Below are 19,127 nucleotides of genomic sequence, written 5' to 3' on the forward strand. Positions count from 1 at the left end.
TTTTACATTTCTGAGGTTTAGTATTCCTGGACCATCTGCACGATGGCTGTTTTGCATGAACTACTAAAAGCACCATCTTGCTCGAAGGATTTAGTTTGCGGGCAGCAACACGAGACAAAGAATCGTATTTCTCTCTCCAGCTGTATCGTGTTTCTACCAGATTTGACATTTACATTTTTTAGAGAAGGATTTTATTTTATCGGAACATTCATCTGGGAAAGATTATATTTATTATTGAACGCTCAAACATCAGTAGTGTGATTATAGTCCTAGATTACATTGGTATTTATAATAGAATTAAGTGGACGAATCCCTTCAGAATCAAGTGCTGTAAATTGTAAACACTTAAGATTTGTTTTCTGATTTTTTTTTTTCTTTAGAGAACTGCACTCAACTTCCTTCAGTCATCCCTGGCAAGCTCAAGGTTTGGATACACCATTCCACTAAAGACAGAATGTTTCTACAAGCTACAGAGAGGGGTCCGTGGATTTCCCGTGTTATCGGCAGAGCTGCTTTTTCTCCAGCAAGAAAAATGTCCAAACCGTCCAACAGGTCTTCCTGTGCACTCCATGCCCAGCTATGGTCTGCCCCTTATGAGGCAGGCGATGGAAGTCCGCTGATGTTTACTAAGGATGCCATGTTTTCATGCCAGGATATTGTACTTGCCTTAGTAAATGGTATTTCTGAGGCCACTCAGCATTATCCATTTTATTTTCTTCAAAAAAAGGGAATAGAGGCACTTCAGATGAGATTTTCTTACACCGCAAAGCAAAGAGCAAGAGGATCATTTGTGGAATAATGCATTGCGGACAAACGGCAGGTCATTATAACGGTGATTATAATCCAGACTATCCTTAACAAGGGACCCAGCTTGGTATGGGCTAATGGACAATTTTTGCTTTATGGCTTATTCCATAATGAAGGATGGTGTACTCCGGTCAAGGCCTGCTCCTCATCTGTAACAGCCTCTGTAATGTAATATGACTTTACTTTCTACATAAAAATATGCAATTTATCCGTTTCAGCATCCTACTGGTAACAGTGACAACCAGACAGAGCTGCCAATTAAGTTTATATATATATATGATACGCCAAGATCCATTTTATATATATAAACTTATATTTTTGTGCTTAACCTTTTGTCTTTGTCTAAACTCCTTCACCTCTGTGCTGTGTAGACTGACCACAATGGAGAACTAGGAATATCAGGCAGTCCAGGGGCCTGCAGAACAACTTTAGTGAGTTTTATCACCAGATCCTATTGCATTCCCTACTGAGATTCCCTTCCTCCATGTGTGAGCTCCTAAAACTAATGATGTTAAGAACATTATCTGCAGTATTGCTAATAAAGAAAGTACTGCCAGCCATAAGGGATTTTGAAAGAAGAGAATGTGGGGGTACCAAGCATAACATAAAATTAGATCAGGTTTCTTCCATTCTGTAACACGGACATAGAACAGTCCTCACAACACTTGTCAATGCAGAACATTGAGATATATTGCTGGGTGGAGAACTCCACTTTGGGGGATCATAGGAGGGCATTGATAGTAGTGAGATATTTCAGCAGAAATACAGTCAATGCTTAAGCACCCCATATCACCTAGGATGGTAGAGAGTACTTCATGGGATCGTATTCAGGCTGCAAGTGAGGAGTGATATGCATAAGAATCAGTATTTTGTGTTACTGCCAAAAACTATATGTAATTTCAAGAGTTGTTTACCTAGCAATACCCAAATTCTAATGGGATTTATTAACTTCCATGTTTATAATTGAGCCCTATGATGCTTTAGGCCAAGTTATAATTGAAATATTGTGGAATGATCCAGTTTATTAATAGCAGTATTTTTCACTTGTACCTAACCCACCCAAGAAAAAAAGCAAAAGGGACATTTATAAGTTTTGTGTCACTGCAAATGAGGAATATTAATTTAGCTTATACTAAAAAATGGAAAAAATAAACAAAAAAATATTCTAACAGAGCATATTTTTTCTTGGTTCACACCTTGTTTAGACTTGTTATGTTTTCCAATTTTGTTTCATTTGTAATTTTTGCCTTTGTTTTGGCAAAGGGGAGAGTAACTGGTTCCTCTTCCCTGGAACTTAGGTACGCATAACTTATCTTCTTTATTTATGGTCTTTTTATACCTAGTTTGTAAAATTGTAAAATAGCAAAGTTAATGCAAATGTTTGCATTCTGGACAAAATAAAACAAAAAATAAAGTAGTTACTGAATACATAAGTGTATACTGTGTCTTTTCATTATAAACATCAATGTTTTATTACATTTCTACTATTTGGACAGATGTTTAAAGGAATACTGTACATTTTATCTCCATTTTATGTGCACTCCACATGGCTATCAACCCAACAAATGTAGACTCCAGACTCCCAAAACGGTCTAGTTACACATCCCTTACCCATACAGGGCCAAATCAAAATTGGTGGAGGTTCTTGGGGAAAAAATATGATGAAGGACCCCCCCCCCCCCCTTCCAGCAACAGTGTCATATAACGCATGACTAGCTGGACATACTCATTAGATAATTGCCTGCAGATCTCGCAGAGGGCAGTGACAATGTACTATCCTATGACATCTGCCATACAAAAACAAGATTGGGCATGCACAATCTTACTGTATGTACAGCTGGGAGATAGGAGTGAGCCAGAGGTGTCAGGCAGCTGCTTATCCCCCTCTCAAAGGCATCATCTGAAGCTCCTGCATGATCTACTTAAGGGTATCCCAAGCATCACATACAATTTATAGTACCACTACCTCAGGTACCAGGGTCTAAGTGCGACAGTAACCGAGGCACCTATAGTTATGGCCCTGATCCCCCTCCCTAGATCAGCTACTGGATTTCTTCTAGTTAGCAGAGCAGGTAGATGGGGCATCGATCCTCCATGAGCTCCGACAGTTAGTAACACTTATTGATAGTACAGAGAGAAACAAAATTAAAAAAAGGTTGTCACTCTGTCAGGCAGCAAAGTAAGTCCAAGAGGCAAATGCTTCAACACACAATGGTGGACAGCAGCTCATCCAGTTAAGTTGTATATATTCGGCACAACTCTGACCAAGGCATGTAGAAGGACACAGAATCCAGAGTCCGTGGCATCAGTTGACCGAGAGTTTTCTCAAACAATATTCCAAACTTGATTGTGGGCTGGTCACCAAATGTAGCACAAAAGCACAAAAAACACTACTCAACCTGGATCGATTTATTTCGGGCCTTCAGGAATAGAAGTCTTCAGAGGCGACAGATGTATTTTCAGAGTGTATTTATTAATAAACATACAAGGTGTTTCAACTCCGAGTGGGAGTCTTTGTCATGTACATAATCCAATATTAAAAGACATAGTGAATAAATAGTAAAAAAAGTAATATGGGAGTGGTTAGATGCAGTGCCTAGCAAAAGTTTTCAGCCCCCTTGTTGATTTCCTGTTTTGTTGCATTACAACCTTGAAATAAAATGGATATTGGCGAGGCTTGTACCATTTGATTTGCACAACATTTTTTAACACTTTGAAGGTGCAAACTATTTTTTTCTGTAACACAAACAATAGTTAAGAGAAAAAACAGAGAACTTTAATGCGCATAAGTATTTACCCCCTGAAAGTCAATACTTTGTTGAGCCACCTTTTGCTAGAATTACAAATACAAGTTTCTTGGGGTACGTCTGTATTAGTTTGGCACATCTAGACACTGGGATTTTTGCCCATTCTTCCAGGCAAAACTGCTCCAATCCTTCAAGTTAGATGGTTGCGTTGCTGTACAGTAGTCTTCAAGTACAGCCACGGATTCTCAATTGGATTTAGGTCTGGATTTTGACTAGACCATTACAAGAGATTAAATGTTTTCCCTTAAACCACTCCAGTGTATCTTTAGCAGTATGTTTAGGGTCATTGTCCTGCTGGAAGGTGAACCTCCGTCCCAGGCTCAAATCTCTGGCAGACTGAAACAGGTTTTCCTCAAGAATTTCCCTGTATTTACTGCCATCCATCTTTCCTTCAATCCTGACCAGATTTCTAGTCCCTGCCGATAAAAAGCATTTCCACCGCATGATGCTGGAACCACCATTCTTCACTGTGGGAATGGTGGCCTTAGGGTGATGGAAAGTGTTGTGTTTGCGCCACACCTAGCATTTCCCATAATGGTCAAAAAGTTACATTTTTATCTCATCTGACCAGAGAGCCTTCTTCCATGTGTTTGTGGAGTCTGCCGCATGCTGTTAAAGGGAATGTGTTGCCAGCAAAACATGTTTTTGGTTTTTTTAGTTAAACAATTAGTGTATAGGTGATTAAACATTGTTCTAATTTATTTTTTTTTTTTCACGAGTCAGGAAATATTATAAATTGGATTCAATTGGATTCTAATTTATAATATTTCCCATTGCTGGTCACTAGATGGAGCCATTCCCAAAATTGCAGCATTGCATGTGGTAAAGCAACCACATTGCTTTATGCTGCAAAATTGGGTAAAAAGCCCTCGCTCTAGTGAGCTCTCAGCATCCCCCCCTCCTTTATCCTGGCTAGTGCCGGGAGAAACGAGGGGTTTGAATGGTCTAACCTCCTACACTGTGTGTCGCCATTTTTTGAGCTAACACACAGTGTAGAAGGTTTACATACAGTAGTAAACACACACTGAAACACAAACATACATAGAAATCCCTTACCTGCTCCAGTCGCCGCCGCTCCCTCCGGTCCATCCGCTCCGTCTGCTGCCGCTGCTCCATGTGCACAAGTCCGGAAGCCGCGACCGGAAGTAGTAATCTTACTGTCCGGCCGCGACTTCCGGTCCACAGGAAAATGGCGCCGGACGGCGCGCATTTCAAATTGAACTGTGTGGGAGCGGCGCATGCGCCGTTCCCACACAGCGGCGTACATGTTAGTGGATGGAACGGGCCCCGTTCGCAGTCCCTATGGGACTGGAGCTGCCGTATTCCATGTCTGTATGTGTCGTTAATCGACACATACAGAAATGGAAAAAAAAATGGCAGCCCCCATAGGGAAGAAAAAGTGTATAAAAAAGAAAAAGTAACACACAAACACACAAATTAATCCAAACGTTTTTAATATAGCACTAACATCTTTAACATATTAAAAAAAAAATTGTGGTGACACTGTTCCTTTAAGTAATGTTTTCTTCCTGGCCATTCCTCCATAAAGTCCCACTTTGTGGCGTGTATGGCTTATAGTAGTCCTATATACAGACACCTCCATCTCCGCTGTGGCTCTTTGGAGTTCCCTCAGTGTTAACGTTGGTGTCTTTGTTGAATCTCCTTGCCAAGAGTTTTGGTGGGCAGCCTTCTCTTGTCAGCTTTGTAGTTGTGCCATATTCTTTCCATTTTGTTATAATTTTTTTTTTTTTATAACTCAACCCAGATCAATACTTCTTCATAACTTTGTCTCTGACCTGTTTGGAGAGCTCCTTGGTCTTCATGTTGCTTGGTGGTGTTGCAGACTCAGGGGTCTTCAGATCAGGTGTATTTATACTGACGTCATGTGACAGATCATGTGACACTTTGATTACACACGGGGAGATTATTCAACTAATTATGTGACTTCTGTAGCTCATTGGTTTGACCAGATCTTATTCATAGCAACGGGTGTGAATACATATGCACTTACAACTTTTTAGTTTTTTGTTTTTTTTTATTTCCCCTGTAATAATTTAGACTATTGTCAGGTCTATTACATAAAATCATATTTCAATTCCATTTTAATTCCAGGTCGTAATGATACAAAACAGAAAAACCACCAAGGGGGTGAATACTTTCACAAGTCACTGTACTTCTTTTTTTACTATTTATTCACTGTCTTTTTTAGTATTGGCTTATGTACCTGATGAAAAGTTCAACTCCCATATCATTGCATAAATAAACAAATTTATAGTTAGGAAAGCTGAGTGACAGCCCCTATGGGAACTGTAAGTTACAACTTGATACAGTTTATACTTATTAGTAATTTTTTTAACAGAAGGAAATGCTCTTTTTAAATGCAGTCTGTTCTTAGCCTCCCAAAGCACTAACACCGCTAGTTAGCTATAGGGTAAAGCAGTAGAAACAAAATAGTGTTGAATATCTTAGTCCTTGCATCAGGTTAAAAAAGGAGTTTTATCCTGCCATGCACCGTATGCAAATCACCCCCCAAACCACAAATCACCCACTTGCCCTATTCAGCGCCATACAAGCGGATCTGTCAATCGACTGCAGAGGGGAGAGGTTGAGCCCGAGATACCGGACACTTTCTGGTAAGGCGGACACTGCAGACCTAATTTGGATTTGTCCCGGGGCAGGAGGATTTTTTTTAACCTAATGCAAGGACTAAGATATTCAACATGGGTAGGTTTCTACTTCTTTATTCTTTAGCTAACTAGCAGTGTTATCTGTTTGGGAGACTGATGACGGGATCACTTCAAGGATAAGCTAGCGTTTACCATTCAATTATTATAAACCAAGTAAAATATCTTGAATCATAAAATATGTGTTTTTCATAGATCACCATCTGTTACACAGAAGTTTGTAATATTAACAGTATTCAAACAATACATACAGTAAATATTCTGTACATTAAACTCAATCTCATGGAACATCACTAGCATAATCATTCACATAAATAGAAAAACCTCTAAGAGACTTCATCTTCTGAACTGAGCCTTTATAAAATTGTGAAGAACAATTATTTCTCATGTTGAATTGTAGAGAATACGGAGAAGAAATAATCATACAATTTGTCTAATTCTCCGCCTCAGCCTGAGCACAGCATGGGGCACCCCCACCGGCATCTTGATGTGCTTTAGATAATATGTGCATGAAGGGTTAAATATTTTGATAACCAAAGAAGCTTGAAGATTAAAATGAATGTAATAGATCGTCAGTGTACGGGTGTTTGTGCAGTGGATATTTAGTTCATAGGAACGACATAAATATTTTATGCAGTCATTATACTACAAAAAAAATAAAGAGAAGAGTTTGTAAAGACAGTCTTATCTGCTCTTAGTTATGCAGTTAGAATTTTTTTGTGTAATTGTTAGGCCTTGTTCACTTAGTGCAGATTTGATGCAGATTTTGCATGCATTTTTAAGCCAAAACCAAAATTGGATCTAGGAGAGGAGACACTTTAAGGGTATGTTCACACGCAAACTCAAAAACATCTGAAAATCAGGAGCTGTTTTCAAAGGAAAACAGCTCCTGATTTTCAGACGTTTTTTAAGCCACTCGTGATTTTCGCTGCGTTTTTGGAGCTGTTTTCTATAGAGACAATGGAAAACAGCTCCAAAAACATCCCAAGAAGTGACCTGCACTTCTTTTTCGCTGCCGTTTTTCCTAACGGCCACATAAAAAAACGGCCCGTCGGAACAGAACGCCGTTTTTCCCATTGAAATCAATGGGCAGATGTTTGGAGGCGTTCTGCTTCTGATTTTTCGGCTGTTTTTCGTCCGTTTACGGCCCGAAAAATGGCCGAAAATAGGCCGTGGGAACATACCCTTAGGCCTTGCTTTTATATATTTCTCCTGTCTAGGTTCCGTTCTTGGTTTTAGCTTAAAGAATACGCGCAAACTCTTGAGAGGATCTCCGTGGCCATGTTTTTCTTATTTCTCACTTCTCTATCTCATATTATTGTAACTTTTCTTTCTCAATAAAGCTTTCATTTAATTTCACCGTGAGACAAGAGAGTTTGTTGAAGATTTCCTTATCATACTCAACATTTTTTCCAACATCTTAGCCAAGTATATCCCCCAAACTGTTTTCTCCATCAATTGCCTTGATATCATCAATTCAAAAATAATAAACATTGTACCTTTGCTGTTCTTAACCAGTACTCTATGAAGATCATGTTCCTCTAAATTCATTCACTAGGTAAATTTTACTGCCATATGATAAAGTTTCATATTTGGTATTGCCAGAACCCATATCTCAGTGTAGTCAAATAGGCCAACTTCATCCTCACCATTATCCCACCCCAAATAAACTCATTAAATAGGTTTTTCATTATTCAATTTTTTTTATTAGCAATCCATATTGGGACATTTGACAAAACTTATAATAATTGAGGCAGAATTATCATTTTTATAAGGCCAATCCTATCCGCTACCGTTTAAACTATTTGATCCGTATCCCAACCCTAGAACTAATCTTAATTACTGGAAGAATGTTTAACTACGCATAGAGTCGGGTATCTGGGTAGACCAATATTCCCAAATGTTTAAAATTATCCTGATAATCAAGACTTTATAGATTTGTTTCCCTTAGTGTCAAACTCCGGTCCAAGGGGAAAAGATTTATTCCAGTTAATACTTAACCATGAAAAGCTTCCAAACTGATATTCCGTTCATAACTATCTGCTTTAGGTTTCCCAAAGAGGATTATAATAAATTAGGCTTCAAACCCATATCACCCTAAAATCCCCCATACGGTAGGTAACTTGACTCCAAACTGTCAAACGCCCTCAATGCAGCCAATGACAGTATGAAGTGGAGGAATCCATTTTGAGCCCACTGAACATTAGCAAATATTCTATGGATGTTCAGAGATGTCGACTTTTTAGGCATAAATCTGCAGTGATCCTATTAATTTGTTCATTATCTCGTAGTCTGTCCAACTTTTCCTTCATTACCTTCCACCACATCCCCTGCTTATGTCCCCTGCTATCATAGGGCACCCTTGTTTATCTAACATAAATTTATTAAGAACAAATAGCAGTTCCAGTGAATAGGGAGCTGGTAGATAACACCTTAATACATTGTCACGTACGTGTATGTGACAAGCGTTAAGGGAAAGTCTGGAGCGCGCTCATTGGCTGAACACGTTCCATACTGAGCGGGTGTTGTATGTTACAGTCGACACGTCACTGTAATGGGAGGAATCAAAGACCACTTTGATTCCGTTCGTCTAACGCCTTAGATGCCACGGTCAATAGCGACTGCAGCTTCTAAGTCGTTAGTAAGAAGGTGGCGGCCCCCCCTGAAAGCCCATTGCCCCCCCCTCCGCAATGTAATCGCAGGGTGCCACTGGTTGTCATGGCAGCCTGGGGTTGAATGAAAGCCCACAGGTCTGCCATCTTTGTGCTCCTATTAAACCCTAATATTAAAATTCCCATTTTTTTCTCTAAAGTAATGTTAAAAAAAGAAAAATTAACATAACTGGTTTTGCCACATCCGTAAAATTTGGAACTATTACAATATAACATTATCTAACCTGCACAGTGTACTTTGTAAAAAAAAAAAAGTTGCTATTTTTTTGGTCACTTTAGCTCCCCAAAAAAATGAAATAAGAAGTGATCAAAAAGTCACAGGTACCCCAAAATGGTATGAATAAAAACTACAGCTCGTCCCGCAAAAATAAGCCCTCATACCGCTCAATCGTTTTAAAAAATAAAAAAGTTATGGATCTCAGAATGTGGCGTCAAAAAACAATCTTTTTAACAAATAGTTTTTTCTTTTCAAAAGTGGTAAAACATAAAAAAAACTATACACATTAGGTATTGCTGTAATCATACCAACTCGTACAATAAAGTTGACATGTTTTTACCGCACGATTAACTCAATAAAAACATTATATGGTACATTACATTATGCAATGAAAAATCTTATCCCACAAAAAACAAGCCCTCATATGGATATGTAGACGGAAAAACAAAAAAGTTATGGATTTTGGAAGAGGGGAAGAAAAAACTAAAATGAAAAAACAAATATTGGCCTGGGCATAAAGGGGATAAATGAATGCTAAAACACACCGTGTATCTTTAACTTCTGCATATAGAAAAGTTAAACCACCGTATTTTACAATTTTACTAAAAACGATTTTGCATTTAATAATTGTGCATTTATTTTTGTGGTGTAAAGGGAAAGGTAGGCTAACACCTCTGATGTAACCTGATTAGGACGTTAAAAGACACTTTACAGTTTCGACTTAAAGGGGTTGTCCACTACCGGACAATTGATGACCTATCCACCGGATAGGTCCACAGTATATCATCCGTGCGGGTCCAACATCAGCTGCTCCCATTGCCTGCGGGCACTGGTTGTTATTGCACAGTATGCAATGTACGGAGCCAGAAGCAGTTGGCTCCGTACATTGCATAGCGGCCGTGCTGCCAAACTGCAGCTCTGCTCCTGTTCACTTGAATGGGAGCAGAGCTGCAGTACTGCAGCTTGGCCGCTATAGCATTAACGGAGCCAACTGCATCCGTCATGGACGGTGCCAGGAGGCAGCCTGAGTGGCTGATCAGTGTGGGGTCCGGGTTTCAAACCGCCACAGGTCATGTACTGATGACCAATCCGGTGGATAAGTCATCAGTTGTCCGGTCGTCGACAACCCCTTTAAAAGCTTTGTAAAACTTTGAAAGGTCAGTCACTTTATAATTAGTTTTTATCAAAAATGATTTTTACTTTCTGTACTTTGATGTGGTGGATAACAGACGGATGCTGCGTGTCAGAGATATGCAGGACCCAATTTTTTTTAACCCGTTAGGTCCTCTGAACAGAATTTAGCTAATGATACAGCTTCTCTGTATGCAGAATACAAAACAGCTGTATCTCAAAAAGTTAACATTATTTTTTGTTCAATAAGTTTTATTGAAGTTTCGTAATAAGAAAATAAATACGTGTATGCAAACAATGTACGCATTAGATTAGTACATAATAACAAGTAGAAACGAGCATCGTATGATACAACAAAGAACCGTGAACAGGTATCACAGAGTCTCGGTCAATACATGATGTTAACAAATTATGGCATTAAGCAATGGGAGAAAAAGAGAAAAAGAAGGAGAAAGAACAAACCAAAACACAAAATGTGGGAGGGAGGGAGGGGGGAGAAGGGAAGGGTAGGTGTGAGGGTAGGTCTGAGAGCTAAGAAAAGATTACAAGTCACTTATCAGGGTGGTGGGTAGGTGAGGGTAAGCATAATTGGTCCAGGGGGGCCAAAGTTTCTCAAACTTAGCATTCCTATCCAGTAAAATGCTGGTGAGCTTCTCCTTAATAAACAATTGATCCATTCTTGATTTGACTTCATCGAATGTGACTGAACGTTTCTTCCAAGAATGGGCTATGGTTATTTTAGCTTCTAGGAGAATGTAGGAGAATATATAACGGGGGAAGATGTGTACCCTACATTGAGTTTAAAATATTCATTCACAGCGTCTTTAACTTGTACAAAGGTATCCTTAGAGGACAAAAGGGAGTAATTGAGGAGCCAACTAAAAGTGAGCCCCCGCAAAACTAAAGATAAGGGAGACCTCCACATGATTGTGATCAGACGAGGGAGTGCGTAAAATTTTAGCTCCAGAGCAGAGTTGCAAGTATCTTTGGGAGGTGAAGACGTCGTCGATGCGGCTAAAGGAGGAATGTGGACAGAAGATGAAATCTTTCACTGAGGGGTAAAGTTCATGCCATATATCGTGGAGTACATGGAGGGGCAACATGTCGTTGAAGTCAGAGGAGGAAGTTTGGGGTGTAGATGCACCCTGAGTGGGGGTTTTGTCTAGAAAGGGGTTCATTATTATATTCGAGTCACCCATGACCAATAAGAGTGCTTGGCGATGGGTGTCAAGGAGTTTAAATAGATGAGAGAAAAATCGTATCTGGAAGTCATTTTCGGCCATGGTAACCTACAAGAGTCACGTCGACATTATATAGCGTTCCCACCAATATCATGTAGCATCCTGTAGGGTCAATAATTTCATTAGTACAGACAAAAGAAAGATTCTTCCTAAAGGCGATAATCACTCCTCGTCTCTTCTCGTGGCCATAAGCACCATGGAAGATTGGAAAGTGCCCACTTTAGTATTTTGGACGAGAGGTAGTGGAAAACCCAGTTTCCTGAAATGATGTCGGCGTGACAAGTTTTGTAGAAGTGGAAGGCCTTTCATCGTTTGTGTGGGGAGTTAAAACCCTGACATTGTGAGAGATGATCTTCCGGGTTGCGGGAGCAATGTCAGAGGCCAAATAGTGGAGATGTTAAACTGAAACTGACAGAGGGAGAAGGGAAGAGAGAGAGGAAGAAGGGTGGGGGGACATATGTAAAGCAAAGAACATGGTGTGCCTAGAGTGGCAGAGTTGAGTTTAGTAGTATGGTGTATACTACTTTCAATTGTGGGGGTCACCAGCACCTGGGCACAAAGGTGCAGCAATAACGTCATTGATGAGGCGAGTGAAAAAAAGGGTGAGAATGCGATGTTGAGGGATGGACATTAATGGATGGGAAGGGGGTGAAGAGGCGTATTTACACCAATAAACATAAGTTGATAAATGGTGATGGTATGAGTAATTCAGATATCGAATTAATAGAGCTCTTAGTAGCACGCCCAGGTAAGGTGTAATATTTATAAGGTGGGATTCGTTGCGTTAGGTGGGTGTTGAGCCGAAAACAATTGAATCTTACAATAGGTGGGAGAAGGGAGATCACTGGGTACAGTGGTTATGTGGCATAGGTAATACAGTTGTGGATACAAACTAGAGGTGTTTTACAGACTCCCCAACCTTGTAAAAAGGGCATCTCGAGATGCAACCAGTTGATAAAACAACCCACTTTTTCACCTAAAAGATGTATGGGAACATGATGTAAATTTACAAATCTCTACAGACCAATGGGTATCGTCTTTCAACTTTGTTAACAAAACTTAAAAATGTCTTTCACACCTAGAGAACTCTAGAAAAAATTTCTATCACTGGTATCTAACCCCAGTAAAACTTCAAAAGATATTTCCTAGGTTCTCTACCAGTTGTTGGAAATGTAAGACCTCAGAGGGAACTTACCTCCATCTATGGTGGGAATGCCCTGTAGTCAAAGCGCTATGGACTAAGGTGTTCGACCTATTATTAAGATTATGTAATGTCCATTTCTCACCAAACCCAGGCCTGGCATTACTAGGTTTAGGCCTAGAACAATTCCCTGCTGATCATATCACAACCATATCACATTCTTTAATCACAACCAAGTTGAAAATTGCCCAACTTTGGAAGGGTGACTGTCAACATTTAAAATGATAATCAAAGGCATTAATGACAACTGTTGGCATGAACTTACTTATGCTGGTGTTAACTGTAATCGTCCTATACTACTATCGAAATGGAAACTGTGGCTAGATTCCACACACAACACTATTCCACCATCATATTTCTAGATAACCTGGGAATCCATATGGATATATTTCCTTCTCCTCATGTCGGTCATATTCATATGAGTTTACATTTGGTTGCATCTGTATCTTGCCACTCATTGACCATCATTGTATCTGTGTCCACATCGATTTATTTTTTATTTTTTGTTATGTAATGTATTATTTGAATGTTTTCAAATGTACTTACCATTCTTTGTATTTGATATATCTTTTCAATAAAAAACTTAATGGAAAAAAAACAAACTAGAGGTGTACAACCGTTTAGACAAAAATACAACGGGCCAGAAACACGATACAAACGTATGACGATGCAAGATGTGTCTTGCAGGCTGGACAATGGGCCAATAAGTGATCTAGTGGGAGGAAGGAAAAATTAGTTATGCACAACATTCATAAAAATACAGGTAACACGTTATTGGTGATGACACAAAGGGATACACATTATACAACTACACATAGCATTCATGTGATATTAGAAATATGATAATGGCAGCGAAACAGGGATAGAACAGCTGGGATGCATAAGGCCAAAATAAAAATAATTCAGGTAGTGAGGTATACTAGAGCTATTTTATGAGGGTCGTCTCTAACTGTGTAAGGTCCATCAAAATGTGGTAAGGGATACACAGTCTGTTTCGGACAATCAGCCCAGGTATTATGGAAACTCTTAACAAGAGGATTTCAGAGTCTCGGTCAGGTGTCAGAATAAAAGTAGAGCCTAAAGGCGCATGTGATTCCCCTAAATCAGGGTAGAGGAGAAGGAGTTCTGGGGAGAGACCCTAGAGTTCCAGAGATCGGTGTAAACAACTAATGTACGTGAGTCTGACTTGGTTGAGGGAAAGTCAGTCAGACAATAATAAAAAGGTGTGAAGAGAGAAAGATTAAAGTAGTTATCCATCAATTAGGGTCGTCTTGGAATCTGGTCAAGGTGCTTGGTCGTGTGGCAGTTCGAAATAATTTGCTGGGAGGTACCCTGTCCCAGATGGGGCGAAGTCGGGAGCCATCTTGAGATGACTGGGACTGTTGGCTTGAGCAATCTGCAGGCGCAGGTAGGAGTTGTTGGGTGATCAAGAGGTGCTTGAGGTCATCAGCCATGCAAGATGAGTAGGTTTTATTGTCCAAGGAAAACTGAGTCTTAACTGAGTACACCCAATGGTATCGGTTCTGGTGCTGTTGAAGGACGGCAAGGAGAGGATTCATGCCGCGTCTCTTCTGAATAGTGACGGATGACAGGTCAGCGAATATTTGGTATTCGTGGCCCTGAAATATCATGGTAGATCTGATCCTGGCCTTTTGTATCAGGGTTTCCATGGTAGCGGTTTTGTGCAATTTAACCACTATGTCGCGTGGCTTACCATCTGATCCTTTCGGGCCGAGGAATCTATGGATGCGGTCCATCTCCAACCTGTCTATAGGATAGGTTTGGCACCAATTCTTGGAAGAGCACCGTAATTAAGGAGTTCAGGTCCTCGTAATACTCGGGTAGGCCTCTGATCCGGAGGTTACCCTCGACTTGCACGGTTTTCGGAGTCCTCTAAGCGTAGCAGTGCGGAGTCCAGGTCCGCTCTTAGGGAGTCGAATTCTGCGTCATGTGCAGACCGCACATCAATGGCGTCATCCATTTTAGTTTCTAGAGCAATTGTCCTGGCTCCTAGTTCACGTATCTCTTTCGTGAGGTCTTTGTACAGCTTAGTAGCTGTTAGTTGCAGCTCCTGCTGAAGAAGTAGTTTGCATTTTCGTAGCAGGGAGGCATCCCAGGTGGAAATCTGTTGTTCTGAAGGTTGTGACGAGGGAGAACCCACATCGTGAAGTTTAGTAATGAGTCCAGGTGATGCCTGCAGGTCGTCCACTGATACTGCCGACATGGTGGGAGAGTCAGTGTTCTCTGGCACGAGGACAGGACTCAGATGGTTTGTGATCCTTCCGCCTGTTACGCTCCTCCGGATCATGGACAGTCGAGTCAGGGGATTATCAGGGAGAAAAACTAGGGCAGTAGGTAGAGATATTTTGCCTCAGAAGTTAGGTTTAGATAACTGTTGTGCCCAGGAGTCTCGGAGCTACTTCAATGTGCGGCCGTCTGGGTTAGCTGCTCGCGAGCGACCCTGTAAAAATAATTTTTAATAAAAACGAATTATAAAGTTGCTCCAATCACACAGATTGACATTGGCATTTAACACCCTTATTAAAGTTGCAAAAAATTACAAAAAACTTAATATTTTAATACACTTCAATAAAACATCACAAAACTGTAAATAACAGACATAGTTGGTATCCTCGTATCCTTGTACATGTATCAATTCGTACAATACAGTGAACAAATTATTTATGGTGATCAGTTAATGGCATAAATAAAAATAGTGCAACTGCTTATATTCTCTGCATTTGACCCATAATAAAACTTAATATAAAATAACACTGTGCATGGCAAATGGCTCCTAAAAAAAATACAGCTCATCTTGCAAAAAACAGCTATGTTAACGTAAAATAAAATAAATAATGACTGTTATGGCAATGAATGAGGGAAGGCAAAAACAAAAATAATCTTCTGGCTATCTGCACCCATACATTCCAGAACATGCCACAATGTGGGATCTGTACGGAATCTGAGAGAAATAACCTCCGCATTCCTCCTTATACAGTACAATACAGAGCTGTTATAACCATGATTCTTAGGCCAGATTCACACAAACTAGGGCAAACTCGGGCGTGAAAAACTTCAGATGTTCACGTCCGAGTTGAACTCGTGCGGGTCCCGTTTTCACGGATCCCCATAGACTTGAGTCTATCGAGGAATCCGTGAAAATAGAACAAAATAGGATATGTTCTATTTTTCAACGGACCCATCACATGGTCCGTTGAAACAACGGACGTGTGAACGGCCCCATTGAAATAAATGTGTCTGTGTGACAGTCGTTGTTTTAACGGCCGTCACAAAGGACGTATACTACGGCTGTCTGAATTTGGCCTTAGACGCCCGTCCCCCCACCAGATCTGTGACAAAAGTGTCACATATTAGCTAAGGGATTTCTCAATAAATTGGAAAATCTCCGAACTATATTGAGTACTTGAGTTCAATTCACCAGATTAAAGACCAACAGAGGATTGGGCTCATATTTCTTGACAATGTTTCAAAGCATGATGAATATTTTCAAAATGTTCCTATAAGTGCTACGTGTGGGCAGACTATCACATACAGTTGGCAGTTTGCATCTAAAAGGCTCTGTTCACATCTGTGCTAAGAATTCAGTTTTTCTGTCAAAGGAGCAGAACAGCAGAATTCAATGCTGTGATGAATCCATCACGACAGAAAACAATGGCGTACGGCGGACCCCATTGATTTTAATAGAGTCAGTTGGGTTTCCATTATGGTCCGTCATTTTATCGGAAATTATAGCATAGCAAGCAAAGTCTAAATTCAAACAAAATGTATCTGGCTGTATAATGTTCATCGACAATAGACTTCTATGAGTCATGCATATGCTTAAATTTTGTTATGTTTGCATACGTCTGGCAGGATTAAGTTGGAATTCAGTTGCCCCAACTTTATGAAAAAAGCGTTGTCAGCTATGCTTTTCTCTACAACTGTATGCAAAAAAATAATAAAAAAATACTTTTTCAATTGGAGTTAATGACAAACTTATGTAAGTGTTTAGGCATACAGTTGCATACATCTGGGCAATATGTTTTCAAGCGGCCTCGCAAAACATAAGCCCGAAAAGTGGTGTGAATCTAACCTTAGGCCTCGTTCAGATCTGCGTTGGAGGCACCATAAGGATCCTCCGTCGCAGATCCGCCCGAAAATACTGGAAACAATAGTGCAGCATGCTGCGCTATTGTTTCCGGTAAAATCATGGACACACTGATGGAAACCCGACGGAACCCATGAAAGTCAGGTGCCGACAGTGTCCGCCATGCAACGGAACTAGCACTTCCGGTTTTTCCCTCGTTCTGCTTCTCTGACGGGGCAAAACAATGGAATGCCGAACGCTGGTGTGAACATAGCCTTAGTCATGTGTCCATAATATCATAATTATATAGATAAGTTGCTAAATATTTTCGTTTTTGTATATGGAGTTCTCATTATAATCCTATTAGTAAAATAATTAAAAACACTCAGCAAGTATCCATAGAAATGATGGCTGTCTGCCTTAACATGAAGCATCAATAGGGCACACGCTGAGCTAAAACTAGTGCTGCAAAGTGGAGATGATTAAACGCAAGGGAAGATAGTCCACAGAAAGCCAAGATAAATTATTTATCTTTTGACAACTTTATATGTTGTGAATGAAGTGTTCCACTACCCCATCTCCCCAGCTGAAGCCGGTCCTACCACCCGACCATGTAATTACATTAACCTTTCGACACGACAAGCTGAGATTTTCCTGTGAACGGCAATCAATAGTCCAGAGATGCCATCTATTTAATGGGTTACACTTCACTTGCAGATATAATTAGTTCCTCTAGTCCTGTGGGGTTTGCGGCTGTCCCTATTCCTTTCCCATTGACCTGTAATACTATTGACTGCTTAATTTTACTCTGAGCAGTAACCATGTTTTGTACGGGATTACTATCCGTATACTCTGGTCCATTTACATTATACATTTCTTTACACCAGAGGTTAGTGATCCTCCATGCCTCTAAGGCCAGGATCACACACAGTTCTGATGCAGTTTTTGGTGCAGTATTTAGGCTCAATTTCTTAAGCCAAAGCCAAAAATTTATCCAAAAGGAAAAGTATAAAGAAAAGACTGATGCCTCTTCTTTCTTTTTTTGTCCACTTCTGTGTTTGGCTAAAAAAAGTTCGGCTGAAAAATCGGAAGCAATCGCCGTTCTGTTCCAAAGGGCGTTTTTAAAAAAAAGACCTGCAAAAAATAAGTGCATGTCATTTCTTGAGCAGTTTTTGGAGCCGTTTTTCATTGACTCTATAGAAAAACAGCTCCAAAAACGGCCGTAAAAAAAGCAGCGAAAAACGCGAGTTTGAATAAAAAACGGCTGAAAATCAGGAGCTGTTTTGCCTTGAAAACAGCTCAGCTCCGTATTTTCAGAAGTGTTTTGCTATGCGTGTGAACATAGCCTAAGAGGGCTTATTTCCCCTGTATGTGGGGCTGCTATGCCCCAGCTAGGGTATGTGCACACACTTACTAAAAAACGTCTGAAAATCAAGGCTGTTTTCAAGGGAAAACAGCTCCTGATTTCCAGACATTTTTTAAGCAAACTCGCGTTTTTCGTGGCGTTTTTTACGCCCATTTTTTAAGCTGTTTTTCTATAGAGTCAATGAAAAACAGCTCCAAAAACAGCTTTCAAAATGGTCGCGTAAAAAAACGCCCCGTCGGAACAGAACGCCGTTTTTCCCATTGAAATTAATGGGCAGATGTTTGGAGGCGTTACGCTTCCGATTTTTCAGCCGTTTTTCGGCCGTTTACGGCCCAAAAAAGGGCCGAACATAAGCCGTGTGAACATGGGAAAAGCAAGGTGTAAAAGGAAAAAAAATTACAATCCCCCAAAGGTCTTTTCTGACTTTTCTGACCATAATAATAATAAAAAAATAAAAGTTAAATGAAGTGAAAAACTATTAATGATAATTGCACATATGGGCCAGACGGCATGGGCCCCCTCATGCCCAGTGCTGTCGCTAGCATCGGGGGGAGCCTCGGTGCTAGTGACTGCCACATTTAATTGTATCTGCATCCTCAGGATGCAGATACAATTGAATACTATAGGCTGCAGGCCACGTTAGGCCTGCAGCCTATAAGGCGCTGGAAAGAATCCCTGTGCAGGTAGGCATGATGACATCACTGCATCTCGCTGGTCTAGGCAAGGGTCCCGCCTGGAGGCTGTGAAGCGCTGTCCGTCGAGGAAACGGAGCTAGTTAAGTATAATTCTTTTATTTTTTGGGGGGGGGGCTGTGTGGCACTATATACAAGGGGCAGGGGGAGCTGTGTGACGCTATGTACAAGGGGGGGCTGTGTGCCACTATATACAAGGGTGAGAGCTGTATGGCACTATAT

The 19,127-nt window shown here is 40.4% G+C and overlaps 1 protein-coding gene across 2 annotated transcripts in view; it reads left to right on the forward strand.

Moving 5' to 3' along the window:
• The window catches only part of EPHA4 (EPH receptor A4), a 48,902-nt gene extending 46,663 nt beyond the window's left edge, over nt 1-2,239 (forward strand). For both annotated transcript variants that reach the window (XM_075861424.1, XM_075861425.1), the window contains exon 18: nt 381-2,239. The gene's annotated coding sequence lies outside the window, so the exon portion shown is untranslated. The remainder of the gene's footprint in view (nt 1-380) is intronic.
• The last annotated feature ends 16,888 nt before the right edge of the window (nt 2,240-19,127 follow it).

Source organism: Rhinoderma darwinii, chromosome 4, assembly GCF_050947455.1.
Source record: "Rhinoderma darwinii isolate aRhiDar2 chromosome 4, aRhiDar2.hap1, whole genome shotgun sequence".
Classification (NCBI taxonomy): domain Eukaryota; kingdom Metazoa; phylum Chordata; class Amphibia; order Anura; family Rhinodermatidae; genus Rhinoderma; species Rhinoderma darwinii.